At 39.7% G+C, this 19394-nt stretch overlaps 1 protein-coding gene across 2 annotated transcripts in view; it reads left to right on the top strand.

Annotated features, from left to right (window-relative positions):
• The window catches only part of LOC124792905 (esterase E4-like), a 240405-nt gene that overhangs the window by 42899 nt on the left and 178112 nt on the right, over positions 1-19394 (top strand). The gene's annotated exons all lie outside the window — the stretch shown is intronic.

Genomic DNA, 19394 nt, shown 5'->3' on the forward strand with positions numbered 1-19394 from the left:
CAATGTATATATACGAGGGTTGAATGAAAAGTAATGCCTCCACCTTTGTAAGTCTTCAACAGTTGGTAGCATTGGTATGTGGCAGGTACTGGCTTACTCCATAGCCTCTCCTCTACAGCTCCAGTTGGCAGGCAGCCTGCATTGAATGGTTGTGTTGTTCCAGTGTAAAGTATGGAACCTTGTGCAGACGGTCGGTCAATGGGATTTAAGCAACGTGCAGTCATAGAATTCTTGACAGCAGGTATCACTCAGAGAGAAATTGCAAGCACAATCGGTATTTCACAAGAACGTGTGGGTCACATTATTGCTTTGCTTGGCTGTCGGAAGATCTGTGGGTACCCCTGATGCTGACTCCTGAACTGAAAGCGCACAGACTTGGAATTTGCCAGGAACTCCTCTCAAGTTACGAGAATGAAGGTGACGCCTCTCTCCATTCAATAGTGACAGGAGACGAAACGTGGGTACACCAGTACAACCCAGAGACGAAACGTCAGTATATGGAATATCGACACAAAGATTCGCCCCAGAAAAAGAAATTCAAGACACAGCCCTCAGCTGGAAAAATCATGGCCACATTGTTCTGGGACACTGGCGTTATCCATGCTGATTTCCTTGATCGTGTAACAACAATAAATTAAGAGCATTACGTCACAACGCTGCGAACTCTGAAATGGCGGCTAACAAGGGTCCGAAAGAAAAAGGGAAATGTTTTCTTGCAGCATGACAATGCCGAACCGCACACTTCACATGCCACCACAGCAGAACATCAGAGACTGAATCTCACCACCGTATGGCATCCTCCATACAGTCCAGATTTAGCACCGTCTGACTTCCATCTGTTCCCGATGATGAAAGGCTATCTGCAGGGATATCATTAAGCTTCTGATGAAGAGATTGAGATAACTGCGAGACTGTGGTTTTGGAAACAGCTTCAGAAAACTTGTTCATCAATGGCAGAAATGTATCCAATTGGCTGGTGATTATATGGAAAAGTGAATGTTAGTAATTAAAGATCACATTCAAAGGATTATTCCTGCATTTGATTTATTAAAATATTCCCATCCTCTCCAAATTAACGAAGATGGAGGCATTACTTTTCATTCAACCCTTGTACCTTCAATACACAGGTATCAAAATTGCAATAATCACTGGATTTTACAATCAAATAATTTAGTATACAACAGCAACAAAGTGGAATATATATATATAGTTCCATCTGTAGTAATGTTCCCCAATTTTATCACAAGTTCTTCCTCATAATCTAAAAAAAATAAAATAAAAAATGAAAGTATGTTATAAAATGTAATAGGTCAAAGTTTGAATTTTACAGGCAGTTTATACATCTATGTTCTTAACTGGCAGAATTTGGAACTCATCAAACTACTTTCAGATATTATACATTTAAATAGTTAAATTATCTTTTCACTCACATGAAATTCAGAAGTGACTGTTCTTCAAATTAGCAAGAGGAGTACAAGCATAATTATTCAGAAACATGTAATATGCATTCATATTTGCTAATGTGAGGAAAGGTCCATTTAAAGCATTAGTATATACAAACCTGTCACACAGATATTTCATCTATACATTAAAACCACTAATATTATATTATTCTTTACAGAATTCTAGATAAATACAAATTTTCATTCTTTTATAGTAGGAATATGCCATTGATCTACACAGGGTTAGTAATAAGTAAGGGGATAAACTTTGGAGGTGGTTTCTCACAGGAAAAGAAACAAAAACATTCATTATATGAGTGTGTGATATCTGCTCTTTCAGATACGTCTGAAAGAATAGATATCATGGAATCTGCAGCTGTGATACATGTTATCTAGTCTGAAGGTGGAGGGGGGAGAAATAAAAGGAAAGGGAGGAACTATTGATGTCAGTTGCATCACAACTTTATGCAGAATCAGTAGCACTGATTGAAAATGTTTGCATTCACAGTCCCCTGCCATGTCCTCCGTGCTTGCTCCTTTGAGGTTCTCTCAGGAGGTCAAACCTAATTGTGCATCAGCACTGAGGTTGATGCATTCATTGCCCATCAAGACAAATTAATTACATGAATGCGAAGTGTCGGTTCTTTCAGACATGTCCGAAAGAGGACACCATTTAGAATCTGCAACTATGAGATATATTATGTAAATTTAAGGTGGAGGGAGGGAGGAAGGAAAGGAAACTGTTGATATCAGCTGCATTGGGACTTTATGCAGAATCAGTGGTGATGATTGAAAACGTGTGCCAGATCAGGATTTTAACCCAGCATCTCCAGCTTACTAGGCAGTTACATTAATTACCTTGCCATCCAAATACAGTGCTTATCTCGGCACGCCTTCCAGCTGACCCACCTAGTGCCGCCTATTCGCAATCCCCATCTGTGTTCTCCAAGCTCACTGCTTTGAGATCACCACAGGAAGCTTGCTGGGATAGCACATGCAAGTGCGATAAACACTGTGTCTGAATGGTGGTGTGGTTAATGCAACTGCCTAGTAAGCAGGAGATCCCAGGTTTGAATCCATGTCTGGCACTAATTTTCACTTGACACCACTGATTCTGCTTAAAGTCCTGATGCCGCTGGCATCAATAGTTCTTTCCCTCTCCTTTCCTTTCTCCCCCCTCCACCTTCAATTTGCATAACATGTATCACAGCTGTGGATTCAGTGTGGTATCTGTTCTTTTCTGCATTTCCAAAAGAACAGACACCATGCAGTCATATAATTTATTCGCTAGGAGAAATAACTTTGTCTTGTGTACTGGACACAAATTATTTTTAGCCTGTTTCTCATATATACAGCCTTGTCAGTTGCTTATGGTATTGAGTACAGCTTTATGAATTTTGAATGTATGTCAGTAGTGACAAAAATATGGCAAAAATTTCCTCTCACCTTGTGTTAATGTGTGAACCAATCTATGTCCTACGGTTTGTCTGCATCTACTGGTTTGATATACTTTATTTAAGTTAGACATATTAAATCTTTGACACTTGTCACAAGTGTTTATTCTATCCTGTGCTGGGTTGGACAGGTTTCTGAAAACTGCACTTTCACCTAATTTCTTTATATGACAGAGCCTGTAGTATAAATGGATATAGCTTATAACCTCGTTATTGCACTTCTCAGGCCAACATATCATGCAGTCTTCTGAATATTCCTCCTTCCCCCTCCCCCCTCCCCTCCCCCAAAAAGGTATATCATTAACAATTTTATTTGGACAAGTTATTATTACCTCTCTTTCTAATTAATATCGTTCTGAATTTCAGGTATTCCTCTTCACTTCAGTTCTACCCAGAGTTTTTACAAATATCTTCTGCCTGTTTCCTGCTTTCTGTTATTGTTAATAATGATGGCCGTAAGCTCTTGCACAGTTATTGGCTCCCATTTATTCAAGCAAACTATTCAAATAATTTGCTACATAACTCTGTAATCATTTAGTAAACTTAACCTGTTTTAAAGACAATAATCATCTCGTCAGCCAGATATACAGGAGTCTGCACTATTCAAAAAAGTCTTTTTTGATCAGTAAATATTTTAGTCTTATGCCTCCACAATAAATTTTTAAACTTTTTGTATCCTTATGTGATAACTCGGTCTTTGCACTCTAAAATGCTGTAGTTTCTTTCAAATTGTATCAGTGCCAAGCTAAAAAGTGCAGTGGTTCTCTTTGCTTTATAATTACCATTTTTCACTTCTTGAGAAAGCTCAATTCCAAGGTTGTACCTACTACTGTCTCCAGCTAATTCAAAGGGATATTTGAAATTGGACCTACAAAAATTACTTTGTATTAAATCTCATTTTCTTTGTCAAAACTCCTGTGTCATATAATCTGTTTTTCCTTAAGAAACAGTTTAAATTTGATTTGTCGAAAATTTTCAGTAGAACCTGCAAAAAGACCTAAAATCACTGTTAACAGTTTCTTATGAACTATTACAAGGAAATTGTCTGTTACTTCAATTTGTATGGATCCTTCTGTATTCACTGCTTTGTAACAATATCATCTGAAAAGTTTATTTCAGGTCATACAAATTCGGATTTCAAATGTAATTGTTGGGTTCAAATTAATGATACGAATATAATAGAGGGAAACATTCCACGTGGGAAAAATATATCTAAAAACAAAGTTGATGTGACTTACCAAACGAAAGCGCTGGCAGGTTGATAGACACACAAACAAACACAGACATACACACAGAATTCAAGCTTTCGCAACCAATGGTTGCTTCATCAGGAAAGAGGGAAGGAGAGGGAAAGACGAAAGGATGTGGGTTTTAAAGGAGAGGGTAAGGAGTCATTCCAATCCCGGGAGCGGAAAGACTTACTTTAGGGAGAAAAAAGGACAGGTATACACTCGCACACATGCACATATCCATCCGCACATACACAGTCACAAGCAGACATTTGTAAACGCAAAGTTCTGTTGGTTGAAGCAAGAAATGGTGAATGGAAATATCTGAATTCTGCTCATGAGGCTGATTGGCCAAAAGTAGTACATTGTAAAGTCCTGGAAGGGTTTGGACTTCACGGAAATGGGCAGTCGGACCCCGTCTCTTGTGGGGTGTAGAAGCTGTGTGCCCCATGGGATGAAGATGGTGTTTACATAATGTATGTCTGACATGAGGAGCAGATGATTCTGTGTGATCAACCAAATTATATCTTGCAATACAGAAAATCCAAAAGTGTGTTCCTGTGCACAGGCGAGGGATTCTGATTGAGTCTGTTCAAGTAATATAGGTGAGTGTTGCAGTTTAGTAAGTGTGGTTGTTCTCTACAGTAAGAAGCCTCACAGATGAGTGTGGGGCCATTAGCTGGCTGGAATAGGAGTTTAATAAAAGGGATGGACTTGGCAAGGTTTAATTGAAGACAGTAAATAGCACTTGTTTCCATGTAAATCTGAGTGTGTGTGACTTTTTCCTTATTTGCTTAAATTGTTATGCTGTTTTATCTTTGTGGAGTTTACCATCTGAAGGTGTTAGCAGCCACTTGGAGGTGGTATGAACACATTCCAGTCCAGTGCTCAGATTTAGGAATCTTTCTAAGAGGAGTAAAATAGCCTTTAATAATTGACTTTGGTGTAGTGAGGAGTTTTATCACAGTCTTTCAGGTCAAAATAAGGCTGGTGACATTTATGCTTATTTAATAGTGTAACAGTGCAGAGAACCAGTTCAGGTCTACCAAAAAAAACATTCCCAAGTAAGGCTGTGGAGCAGTAGGTCAAGCCATCATGATGATTGACCTACCTCATTATGTAAATCACATTGTCATATGCTATGCTGATGACACAAACTTGCTCACCTCACATCAGAGCATCTCGGCTTTGGATAACTTTACACAGGAATCACTCAAGTCTGCCTTCCACTGATTCTCCTCACAAACTATTCTATAGTCTAGAGAAAAAACAGCAACTTCTTTTAGGGCTGCTTAATGCCATAAAAAATAAATTTGTAAAACTGTTAGGAGTCTATCTTAAATCCAAATTTAACTGGGAAGAACATGTAATTCATGTGTGCAAAAAGATTTCAGGAGTCTCCTATTTTCTTCATAAACTTAGAGGCATGATTAGAGTGGACTATCTTGGAGTAATGTATTTCGACTTTTCCAGTAACATAATGGCATTCTCATTTGGGGCCATACATCTCACATATCAAAAGTTTGAAAAACAGGAAAAACATAACTCATAAAGTATAAAACTGTCCTCTCTATAAAAGACTAAGACCACTGAACATTGTAATCAAGACATAAAGACAGTGTAACTAAATTCCCTTTACAGACATTGAGGACTTGTGCTGCAGATGGTTAATTTTAGCTTAGGCACTCATGTGTGGAGATGTAACATTTTTCCACAACATGCAAAATACGACAACATATGTTCTAATACCTGCACTTTTGGTGCCACTGACTACGGTATTATGTATATCATTCACTGATCGCCTGATGTCCCATGCCCACTACAGGTTTGTTTACATGCCATTCAGTTGAGTTTGTGGTCTTCTCAAAGAGATTTGTAGCCACTGCTGTGCTTGTGATCTTTACCTATACTCTACTACGGTGTACAGCTGTAATCATTCATTACAGTACAGAATTCAAGCTGTATATACATTTCATTTTTAGAGTGTTGCTGTTGTTTTGGACAATAGTGGATAGGTCATGGTGGCCCAACTGCTCGGGCTGCACATTCTCCCAACTTGAACCCGCAAGACTACTACCTGTAGAGTCACATGAAATACTTGATTTATGAGACCCTGTGGCATTCGAGGAAGACCTACTGATGCCGGTTGTAACTGTGGTGGATGGTGGAGGACTAGAGTGATAGGTGATCATGTATACCGGAACATGGTACAGAGGTACCGTATCTATGTTGATGATGGTGTTCATAACATTGAGCCCTACTTCTAAGTGGACCCAGATGAGAAGCAGCAGGAGTCAGAGAGCAACATATATTGTAGTATTTTGCACATAGTGGAAAAACAGTATGTTTTCAGACATGAATTCCTATGCTAAACTTAACTGTCTTGGTCTCCACTATAAGTCCTCAAAGCCTATAATGAGAATTTAGCTACACCCTGTATATGTCTGTGTTCAATTTGTAGAAAAAAGTCGTGACATGAAAGACATTGTCCGGGAAGAAATTCATGACGGCAACACTAGAATGAAGGCGGATTGTGACATACTAAGGTACAGGCTCTCAAAAACTGCCAGCTCACACAACGTGAATACTTTAAAAATGTTCAATAAACTATCAGAAACTGTTTGGGTCATGCCATTCAAAATTCCCAAAGAAAGTCTGTATGATTGGTTATCAGAGAACATTTAGTAGCTCAGTAAGTTAACTTTTTTCACCAAGTTGTAATTGTAGTGTGTAATGAACACTATATTCATCATTTTAATATTTATGGTATTTACAAATTGCTTGTTTGTGAAGTGTATCTGTTCACTGTTTACAGTGTCTGTGATTTTTATTATGATATGTACCAAAGACAATGCCTCTTTCATCTTGTAGATCAATGGCTGTAAAGATCCATGATTCTTGAGTAATTTGCCTTGTGCACCACTGAGAATTGGGCTTGCATTCTTGCTATGGCCATGAACGTGTCTTCATTTTCATGCTGTGGAAGCTCCAAGAATGGATAAAAGGGGGGGGGGGGGGTTAACACATTCCCATTGCATGTTACTCTTTAAAGAGTTTGCTTTGATTTTTCTTTGATCCATGGTGTCAATTAGATTTTTAATTTGTTTATCTCTAATTTTAATTAATCATTTTTAGAACTCTTTGAATTACCCATCACCCCCTGTTGCTGTATTTTACCATTTGTCTAGAAGAGGGAATAAATTGTGGAATTTCAAGGCCCAAAAGATATCCACTTCAAGAGTTGGGGCCTTCTCAAACTCTGTGGGCTGGAACACAATGTCATATGCAATTACATAGTTAGGAATTCTGCTGGGTAGTGCAGTGATGTGCCCAAATGGGGAGACAATGTCCATCCCACTTGAGTGTTGAGCTATAATGAATTGATTCCTTACACTAATTTAAGGCATCTTTTATGATGTCCAAATGCTACCTGTTTCTTTATCATAACAACCCAAAAAGTAGCTTTCAACATACATTTTGTTCTCAATTTCAGTTATCTTAAACAACATTAAAAATAGATGGCATGAAAATAATGCAAGACATCTATTTAGTGATTAGATGTAAAGTTCTGTAGGCAACCAGTGTTGTAGACGCCATCAGAGTTGAATTCGTGCTTTCTTAGAGTTCCATATCTCAGTTAGTTTAAACAGAACCCTTATATTTATGTCACATACTGGGAACCACAGTCCCTTGGTGGTGTGAAAAGTTGAAGCTTTTAAGTCAGTACAGTCAGAAGAATGGCCATTTGTGTCACACATTTTAATACTCACAAACTTAATCTTCAGAACCTATAAGGTACTTATTGTTTGCCTATAATCATGAAATTGGGCAAGAGCTGAGATTTCACAGTACAACTGAAGGAAAAAAATCCAAAAACTTGGTGGAAGTAACTTTAAGTTAGAAGAGATTTTTCTTGTAGCTGTAAACAATTAGTGTCATCACATCATAAATTCCTTTTTTTCAAACTTAATGCTTTTCTTTGTTACAGCCATGATTGTTACTTCTTTATGAATTGTGTCATAAAAGCCAGTAAATAATTTGGTTTTGAAAGCAGTGGTCAGTCTGTCATCAATAGTTAGAGCATCATAAACATTTACTCTTTTATCAGCTTTTTGCCCAATGACAATGTTAACTGTAGTATCTTGTTCAACTGACAAAGGATGCATGTGTTATGAGAGATTAAATTCCATTTTCTTTTTTTGTTGTTGTGGGCATCTAACATTTTGCTGTAATTTCCCATCTCTCTACAAAAATTGCCTACTCTAATTTTTGTTGTTTCTAACATTAGGTCCATTGATTGGACACTTCATTACATATGTGGTGTGAAACTACTTTGATCAAGAGACAATTTCATCCCTACAAGACTCTTTCTTGCTTTTCCATTGTGCATGCTAGTCTGTTCACCAATCTGGTCAAGAAGTGCAGAATTCTAACACCTGGGTGTGTGCCGGCATATGTGTGCTCCTTTTCCTCAAAGAATTTTCATATTTTGTGGCAACATATTTTCCATTTATAGTATGTGAATTGATGTATATCTTGCATCATTCCAATGGCTGATTGTAAAAAAGTATGCAAGCAAACATTTTAAGCAATGCATTTCTAGTGACCAATCTCTTTCTCTTTGCAATCTTATGTAGAGATGGATGATTATTATGGGATAAATAGCATATCTGCCCATAATCTACTGCTGGTAATATTCATTGATGTTTTTTGAAGTTCATCTGTATTGGAAAGGTCAGTAGTTATGAAACTACGAAGAAGAGCTGCAACCGCCATACATAAACCTCTAACTGCTTTTGGTTATGCTTTGTCTGATAACATATTGGGAAAACACATATGTAAGAAAAAGTAACATCAATCATAAGTCAATTCAATATAATTTTCCTGGGGATAAATTTTTACATTGACCACTGCCAGACTAACTGTTTGAAGCCATTATGCAAACTGTCTGTCAGATATTGCTCTCGTGTGTTAGTTTAGTGTCATAGAGTTCCCACAGTGACTCCTTCCCCACCCCCCCCCACCACCCACCCTCCATTGGTAGCACAGAGTGCTGTGAGGGTAGGTGTGTGGAGTTTAGATGTGATCAGATGATGTGGAGGCAGAGCGGTCATCAGGGTGCTGTGTGGATACAATGGGTGTGTCATCTCCTGCAGAGGTGGCACAGGGAGGTGGTGTACACTGCATGGCATACAGGTGATAGTCATCAAGACACACTGGTACATGGTGGGACATCTGAAGTGTGACTATTGGAGAGGTAGCAGAGAGATCAGCAGGGCCAGATGGCACCAGTGACAGTGCATGATCTGAAGAGGGTAGGCAGGGAGATGTGATGGTGAGGCAAGGACAACAATATCATTGTTGTGTGGTATCTTTACGGTTCCCTTGAAGTGACAGACAATAAACCCATCTGCAGTCTGGCAGTCTGCATGCTGCCCTTTGATAAGGAGGCTGTTCTCAACCATCCTGATATTAAGGTCTTCAGGAAGAAAATCGTAACCATCAAGGTGCATCTCAAAAGCCCCTTAGGTGCAATGTGAGGAAGAAGGGGAGATACACAGAGGTGGGCAAAGTGATGTTTCACTCGCAAAACAGGATCAAGCAGATCAGGAGGTGTTGTCAAAGGTTGTTGGAACAGGAGGAGCAGTTGCCACACAAAATTTCAACAAGCAAACCTCTAAGACTGCCTTCCTTCCAGGAGTATCCACAGTAGTCACGCTATCCAAAGTCCACTGGGGCACATGAGAGTTGCGTTTAAGGTGCAATGCTACTGCTCAATGAGCTCATTGCTCTGTGGATGATACACTGTCATTCTAAACTGGTAGGTGATAACCATGTTGCACAGCTCGATCTAAAGTGCCAGTACAAACTGCCAATCTTGGTTAATTGTTATGGATGTGGGACAACTGAAGCACAAAATCCATGTGTCGATAAAACATTTGGTGGTGGATTCAACCATACTGTATTGGACTGGTACAGTTTCTACTATTGAGTGATGTGGTCAATCACCAACAGGATGTACCTATAGCCATCAGAGATTGGTAGTGATACCACAAGATCAATGTGTAAATACTAAACACATACTTTTGGTACTTCAAACTGACCAGGGGTGGTTGAGAACATCTGTATACCTGGCTCTTTTAGCACAGAAAGCTCAAAATGAGTTTAAAGTTTACAGTCATCCTTCACATTAGGCCATTGTTCATCATCAGGCACATATTCGGGTAGACATATGTTGGAGTGTGCCAAGTTATGTAACTGGTCAATGTCAATCCACTGAAATGGTTGAGGAACAAGAGAGCACAGCCATTTCTGCAAGACACCACAGAAGAGTGGACAGGTTGTGCCTGAAATAGGCTGAAATTCAGTCCAGAGACTCATTGAAGGGTCTGAAGAAGAGCTTGTAACTGATGGTCTTGCTGTTCCACTTCCATAAACTGTTCATAGTCAAAGTGGCACGATATGGTGTTGATGCACAAGAAGTAATCTGCCACAACATTTTCTGCACCTCTTAGATGACGGCTGATTTTGAATTGTTCAATGTAAGGTAAATGCTAAAACCCTCCTGAGGAACGGCCCTTGGGTGAGTTTCAGATTGGGTCTGTGAGTGGTTGGTGGCCCATGTAAATGGACATCACTTAATGTCTTACTGGTAGTTATATAGTGCTTTGTCAACTGCTAGTAGCTTCTGATCATTTGCTGATCTCATGCAGTCCAAAGGGTAGAGCTTGTGTGAGAAGATATTGAGTGGCTGTTGAACAATATCCCCATGTGGAAATGGAGTGGCTGTTGAATAAAACCCCCACCACTCATTGCAGGACAGTGCCAGTAGTAGAGTTGCTCCTGTCTGCCATTGTGGGAAGCTGGACATCAAGGAGGGTGTGCACCAAAGTAATGGCTCAGACAAGGCAGTTTTTAACATGTTTGAAAGCTGATTCCATCTCTGATGTCCATGTGATTTTATATCAGGTGGTAGTGCTCTTGTTGGTGATGATTTGAGTGAGTGGTGCCTGAAGACAAGCTGCCTGTGGAAGGTAACTTTAATAAAAAGTTTACCATACCTAAAATCCAATGTAGTTCCTGGTAGTTCCATGTCAGCAGTAGTTAATGAACAAACTCTAAGCACTGTGGCATAGGGCAAATGCTAGAGGTTTTTACTGTGTGGCTGAAGTAAGCGACTTCCTTTTGTTGGAAGTGGCATTGTTCTTCATTGATCACAACTCCTCTGTCAAAGAGCAATGGAAACTTGAATATTACACTGTCAATAAATCGCTGCTATGTTTGAGTTTGTTAAGTCTGTAAGGATAAACATCAACTCAAACGATCCAAAAGGCATAAGTCCCATTTTGTGGATATTGTTCAAGCAGATAGGGATTTGCCAGTTATCTTACTTGCAGTCAGTGACACTAAACACACAGGCATATGCTAGATAATGAGTGAAGTCCTGAGTGTTCGTGACTGGGTAGCTGTCCAGTGTAGTATGAGCATTGAGAATTTTGTAGTCACAACACAACCTGACAGATCTGTCCTTTCTGGGAACTAATTTGATAGGTGAAAAACAGGAAATGACAGAGGGCCACACAATGCTGTTAGTTTTGAAAGAGGTGGCCATCCTGTCACCAATAGTTAGACATTGTCAACATTTACTCTTCTATCAGATTTCTGGCCAGTGACAGTGATAACTGCAATATATTGTTCAACTAACAAAGGATGTTAGTGTTGTGAGTGAGCGAACTGTATTTTCACGTTGTCATGCGCATCTAACATTTGTCTGTGACTCCCACTTCTTTATGAAAATTGGCCACTCCTATTCTTGATGCTTCAAATATTAGGTCCATTCAGATGGATCATATGTGCTGTGAAAGTGCCCACCCAACTATTTAACCAGGAGACAGCATCATTCCTACAAGACCTCCATTCACTTTTCCATAGTGGATATGAATCTGTTCACCAAATTGGTCAAGAGGTACAGAATTCCAAAACCCAGGTTTGTGTTAACACAGGTGTATGCCTTAACATGGGTGTATGCCTTTTCCTATAAGAATTTTCATACCTTCTGTCTTTTCCATAGTGGATATGAGTCTGTTCACCAAACTGGTCAAAAGGTACAGAATTCCAAAACCCAGGTTTGTGTTAACACAGGTGTATGCCTTAACATAGGGGTATGCCTTTTCCTATAAGAATTTTCATACCTTCTGTCAATGTACTTCTAGTTTGTGAATTGCCATATATCTTGCATAATTCCAGGGTCTGGCTACAAAAAGTATGGAAGCATGCATTTTAAGCAATGCATCTCAAACAACTAGTCTCCTTCTCTTTGCGATCTTGTGAAGAGGTAGATGATTATTAGGGGGTCTGTCCATAACCTACCAGTAGGATTATGTTTAACATTCTCTGATGTTTCCGTATCAGAAATATCAGTAGTGATGAAAGTACAAAAGAGAGTGGCAACCACCATATGTAAATCTCTAACTGCTTTTGGTCGTGATTTGCCTGACAACATGTTGGGAACACACATATATCAGCAACAGTAACATCAATTATAGGTCAATTCAGTATAATTTCCCTTGCAAATCTGATTCTGCAACAAAAAATAAAAGGTGCAATTTAATATTTTAAAATGGACCACCACAGCTCTACTCCTAATAGGGAAAAGAGGGGGGTGGGGATTTTTCACTTCATTATCATTCCCACTGTGAGTCTAACACATTGTCAGGCTGTCTTTCTTTGATCCAATACATAGTTTTCAGGATATTTCACTATATTCAGTAGAATTGACCCCACAGTATGTTATGTAATAAGATTAAATGTATGATATCATATGAATCTATGCTCAAGAGTGCACAAGTGGCACATGCCAGAATATGAATTCTTTCATGTACAACTATCATCTGGGAAAGAAAAAGAAAACTTTACGCCAAATGTTATGGTGTCACTAATTGTTACATTGATCATTGCCAGACTATTGAGAAGGTCTGACATTATATGTGCGAAATGAGAGTGACATTGGTCATGTTGGTATTACACTGTCTTATGTCCAATGGGATGTCTTTAAATAACTGTGGCAGCAGAATATCTTAGGAACTCGAGATACATGAGTGTATTTAGATTGAAGAGGTTGAAAAAATCAGCCATCCATTTACATGGTGATTCATAGCTATGTGTAAAATTTTGTACTTAGATTCCCATCAGTAGGGCAGGGACCCAAATGCAGGTCATGAAGACCACACACCAAAGACTGATAGACCAAGAGTGTTGTTTTTATGTGCTTCTTTGAGTTGGGGTGGTTTTTCAACTGACAATTAGTGCATATTGCAAAGATTGACTTGTCTATGTTTTGTAAATGGTGCTTCTTAATAAAATTAGAATATTAAGATGAATTTATGTACACTACTGCATGTAATTGTTGTCTATATTAATCTACTCAACCTATGTATGACATTTGCATAAGTCGTCAGCTTGTCACCTACACACAAAAAATGTAAATATATAAATAAATAAATAATCTGACTGGTACAACAGCAGACACAGACTTATGGGCTTTAAGCACTCAGGCAAACATAAGAACCATACCTGAGTTAAGTGTTTGCTTACATTTGGTATATGGTAATATGGCAGACTTTTGTGGAACCCTTGCTCCTGATGGTGTGAGAGTGGTTTGCAGTGCTGTTGTCTTCATGCTATTTGACCAAGTCCCACATGTATTATGTTGCTGAAGTTCTCTTAGAACTTCTTTCGAATCTCACAGAAAAAAGTGTATAGTTCTATTGGGGGGGGAACCAGAGTTGGGGTTATAATTTGGCGCCCTTAAACAATAAAAATTACTTGCAAATGCCAGGAAGTCACCGTATTGTCTGCTATAACTCACAAAAACCTTATCTCGATGTATTTATTCTTCTTGCAAATGCAGGGCATTTCAAAAAGAATATACATATTTCGAATGCATATATTTATTAAATTTTAAGACATATGAATATGAAACTTTACACACACATTTACGAACCTCTCAAGTTTAGATTACAGGTGTTCAATATGTCCTCCATCAGTAACATGAACAATATCACATCGATACTCAAATTCCTCCCATACTCGGGCAACCATGATGTAATGGCAGTATGGATCCGGTTCTTCAACCCTCCAGGTTCCGTGGGAGTGGTGGTACATAAACATTGTCTTTAACAAAACCCCATATGAAGAAAACAGGGACTGTCAAATAAGGTGACTGTGGAGCCCAGCTGAGACATGCTAAGTCACCAACTCCTTGATGAACAATCCAACAGTTCGGTAGAGTTTCATTCAGATATTCATGCACTTGGCGACTCCAGTGAGGAGGTGCCCCATCTTGTTGAAAAATGAAGTTGTCTTCATGCAGCCTCAGAAACAACTAGTTTTGTAACATAGCATGTAATGTAACATGGAAAGCAGTTTGAATTCATGCAACATGTTCTTCAGGAACATGAGAGTGGCCAGGACTCTTTCCTTTACACAGACATCTTGTATCTAGAAACTGTCGATACCATCTGCGAATGTTTCACCATTCGGAAGATCAATTTGGTACCTCAACCTGAAACGTCTTTGTGCTGTAATCACAGAATTGCACTTTGCAAACTCAAGAACACAAAATGATTTCTGCTGCGGAGTAGCCATTTTAAACATATGATTGTTACCAAGCAAAACAGAGGACAACTGACATCTAGTGGCTATTAACATAAACTGGACCATGTATTCATTTCTCTAATTGCAGAGCCAAGGCACAGAAATCAATAGTTTGGACAAAATAATACTTTGTATTACATATATTCGAAACACCCTGTATTTGAGGTGGCATGTATTAGATGTGTCACTTCCAATACCCAAAGTTCAGTGTCATGTTTGTCAAAGCAAACAAACTGCTTATTACAATCACTACAGTACTTATTGTAACCTAAAGAAATTTAAATTACTTGCTTTAGAATGTAAAATTATTACTCTAAATATTTTGATTTATTATTGAGTTCTGAAGTGCATGTAAATAAGAATAATATTTACACTACTGATATTCGGAATTATTTGAAATTAAAGAAAAAAAAATGAAATACTCAGTGATTTTATAGTACACTTACAATTACCAATGTGAGTTGTCTCAAAATCATTGTGAGGATATTGATAGCAACATGCATTGCTTAGGAGGGAAGGGAGATTTATTGTTGGTCTGAGCAAAGACTTCAGTTTGTTCTGTGTCATGATTGAATTTGGATGTGTCATTATATTGCATTTTGTAAATAAATCTTTCATGAAACTAATCATAATGACTACATTATTAGGTCGTTCCTTACTACCTGATCAGGAAGATTCCTTCGTACTAATCACTAACTGCTCAAAGGCAATAGCATCAGTTCAGACCTGAAAAGCCACTCTATGGTTCACCACTGTGGAGAGTGTATTTATTTCATGGAACATCCTCAATGATGACACCCAGTTAATCACCCTCATGTGTCATCCAGTAGGAAATGCAGATTAATCAATGATATCATCTTGGTGCCACCTTCCCACTATAAGTATGACATGGCCAAGATGGCACCATTATAAAGACTCTCCAGAACACCTGATCAGCAGATAAGACAAGCTACCTAAGATGAGCAGCTGGATGACAGAATGTTGTCACAGCTTCGGCGATGACTGATCTATGCTGGATGCTAACTTTATGCTGGATGCCACTTTATGGACTCTCTAGAATGTTAAACTCCTGGCATAACTACAGCTGATAATGATATCACAATAAGTTGAACCATCAGGAGATGTTTGGCTGTAGCAGACAGGATGTTTATGTCACTACAGCATAGGCACCATATAAATTCCAAAGATACAGCACCATCCCCCATGCCCAGTTCAGCGACATCACACTTAAGAGTTGCCCCCCACCCCCCCTTTCTGTGGGTTTCCAAACTCCAAATGTGGGCCACCACAGGTGCACCAGCCCACACAAAGATGCTAAGCTGCTGACAATCTTTGTGGGTAACATGAACACATGCTTCCTCATCCAAACACCTGGGAGGCCGACTTTGTATCTTTGAAGTCAATTCAAGAATGCACCATTTGGTGGACACTGGATATGAAATTACCTCTGTACCACTGGAGAACACATCAACACTCAACAAAACATCTGTGCTACAAGTCCATGTGGCTATCAGTACCGAGATTGTGGTCCACAGATCCACCGCTTGCACACTGCAACTATTGTCTCAACATCAATTCACAAGGACCTTTTACATCACCAACATCACTGAGCTGATAATTGGAATCAACTGCCACTTCTCACCAGATACCCAATATGCCTTGATCCTGCCTCATGATGTATATCGGCACAACACATTGTCCACTCAAATAGCATGGCAGAGACTCTGCTTATGTTGACACACTCCAAGACTGTGCCACATTGGCAAAGGAACTATGTGTGACATATCAGCTCTAAAATGACTGCCACACAGCTGTCAACACGGTTTGTGCAAACACATATCTTTTACAACACATGGAGCAAACATGGGCTGCACCCCAAGGCCATTTTGCACATCAGCTGCTCCAACATGAGGATGTGCATGCAATCCCATCTGTTTCAGGTGACCACACTCCAACACCCGTGTTTGCAACTGTGATATGACCAACAATGTTGAACACACTCAGCAACATTAAGATTAGTACCAGACATTCTGCCTCACTACGCAGCACCTTTTGATGATGAAAACTGCAATTATAACACCATTTGAGCTCTTTGAATACCTTTTCATGCCATTTGCATTGAAAACAATGTCCAGACATGGTGGCACTTCATCGATTGGATTCTTTCCCAATTTGATTGTTGCTGTGCCTATCTAGATGACATCCTCCTCTGTCTGGCTACACCTGAAGACCACAACTGGTACCTTGAAAAACTTTTCACTGCTCTTAGTGATGGTGTTGTAGTGATCCATGAGACCAAATCCCAGTTGTGCGCAAACTGAAGTTACATTCCTTGGTCATATAGTTAGTGCTGCAGGCATCCAGCTGACATCAGAAAGAGCCAACACTAGGGTAGCTTCCACTTTCTCAGGATGGTCATGAACTCCATTAGAGCATTGAAATTTTGAACTTGTACCTGCGACAAGTGCCACAAGCAGCAGTGCTATAAGCACTTCTAACTGAGATGGTAGTGGATACTAACAAACACAGATGATGAAAGATTGACTGGATCACCATAATGAAGCATGCATTTGATTATGCTAAAGTTTGCATTGTGCATACTACTGGCACATCCCATTCCTGATGCTCAACTATCACCATGCACACAAATGGTACACCACCACTGGCACTGTATTTGAACAAGTAGTTGCTGGAGAGGTACAACCCCTTCACATTTGCTAACAAATACTTACACCCTCTCAGCTGAAATTGTCAGCTTTTGACCAAGGACTCCTTGCTGTTAACAAATCTGTGAAATAATTCCATGACAACATCGAAGAATGTCATGTTGTAGTGTTTATAGACTACAAACCACTCAATGAGGCCTTATGACAACCATCAAAAAATGTCACTTGGATATTATCACCCAGTACACAGTGGATATGCTTCACTTACGAGGAGCAGACAATCTCATTGCACACTACTTATCGTAAGCCAGTACTATCTCCCTCCACTTCAGCTAAGAGAAAGAGGCCACTAACCAGTGTATCAATGCAAGCATCATAGAACCAATGCACAATGACACCAATAGTCTATATATTGAATGATGCATCATCCATGGGACTGATACAACTGTCCTCTGTGACATCTACCTTGACAGTATCCAACCAATGATGCTGTTAACAATGTAACAAGAAATTTTTCAACTCCATGGTCTCTTCCACCTTGACATCAGACCCACATATCATCTCATAATGGAATGCTTTATGTGGCCTAACATCAAGCAGGACTGCTGCACCTGGGAACAGGTGCCAATGCAGTAAAGTCAGAAGGCAGCCGCAACCACAATTAGACTGATTTGATATCCCCAAAGCTCATTCCTGCCATGTTCACATTGACTTTTTTCAGCCCCCTTCCAGAATTGGAGGGGTTCAAATGTCTGCTGTCAATGAGAGACAGATTCTCACATTGGTTAGAAGTGGTACCACTTGAAGACATCAAAGTGCAATCTACTACCCGCACCTTTATGGAGACTTGGATTGCAAGATTTGGTACACCAGATGCGATTACCACAGACCAAGGCCACCAGTTTGAATCATCATTCTTCGCCTCCTTGTGCAATCTCTGTGGAATTGGGCATAACTGCAACACAGTATATCACCCTCAAAACAACAGCTAAGTTGAGCAGTGGCAGTGGAAGCTCAAAGCAACCCTTATGCATCATGGTGGATTGTGGGCTGAAGCACTATCTCGGTTACTACTCAGTGCCAGAACAGCCTTCAAGGAAGACCTGCATTTTTCCCTCATTGAGATACTGTATGGCAAATCACTAGTTCTTCCTACTTATTTTGACTCTCTCACACAAGGCCATGAATGGTAGATCTACATGGCTTAGTCCAGCGACTGTAGGACAACAGCTGACATATCCATGCGCCTCACACCCCCACCCCCCCCCTCCCCTCACTGCCCCTTCTTTGAGTTTCACTCGACACCTAGAGCTTTCGTACATAAAGTGCTTGCAAACTGAGAACATGCCATGCTAGGGGATGACACTATCCAGCTATCATTACAGCACCTGCGCTCAGGTCCTTTCAAAGTTCTTAAAAAGACACATACATGTTCAGCATTCTGATTAATGACAAACCAACAACCGTCTCTATTAACTGGTTGAAACTAACTAGGGTTCTCAAAGAGAATATTGATCATGGCAGTAAGAACAATGTCAATGACTATCAATCATACACAGATGGTAAACCCCAGTGCATCATATCCTGTTACCATCAATTTAGATCTCAGTGACATCAACCCAGGTGGCACCACCATCAGTCTCACTTATGAAGATCTCTGCCTCGAGGTCTGCAATGATGACATACTCCCATGCTACGGTGCAGTAATTCAATGCCTCAAGCACATGCAGACCCTATCCAGCAACATTAAATCATCTTCGTTTTCTACTGGTGGCATCCTCGCCATCACCTGCCCAAGGGTCCTCCCATGACTGTTTTGCACCTTACGATGAGAGGACTTCTGCCACAGAGATGACCCCTCTGACATTTCTGCCTGTGCCCCCAGACATGCCGCTTGTGTCTAGATACTGGTGCATGAGGTGCATTCTGCACCAGCTACTTCCTACC

Source organism: Schistocerca piceifrons, chromosome 1 (assembly GCF_021461385.2).
Source record: "Schistocerca piceifrons isolate TAMUIC-IGC-003096 chromosome 1, iqSchPice1.1, whole genome shotgun sequence".
In the NCBI taxonomy this organism is placed as follows: domain Eukaryota; kingdom Metazoa; phylum Arthropoda; class Insecta; order Orthoptera; family Acrididae; genus Schistocerca; species Schistocerca piceifrons.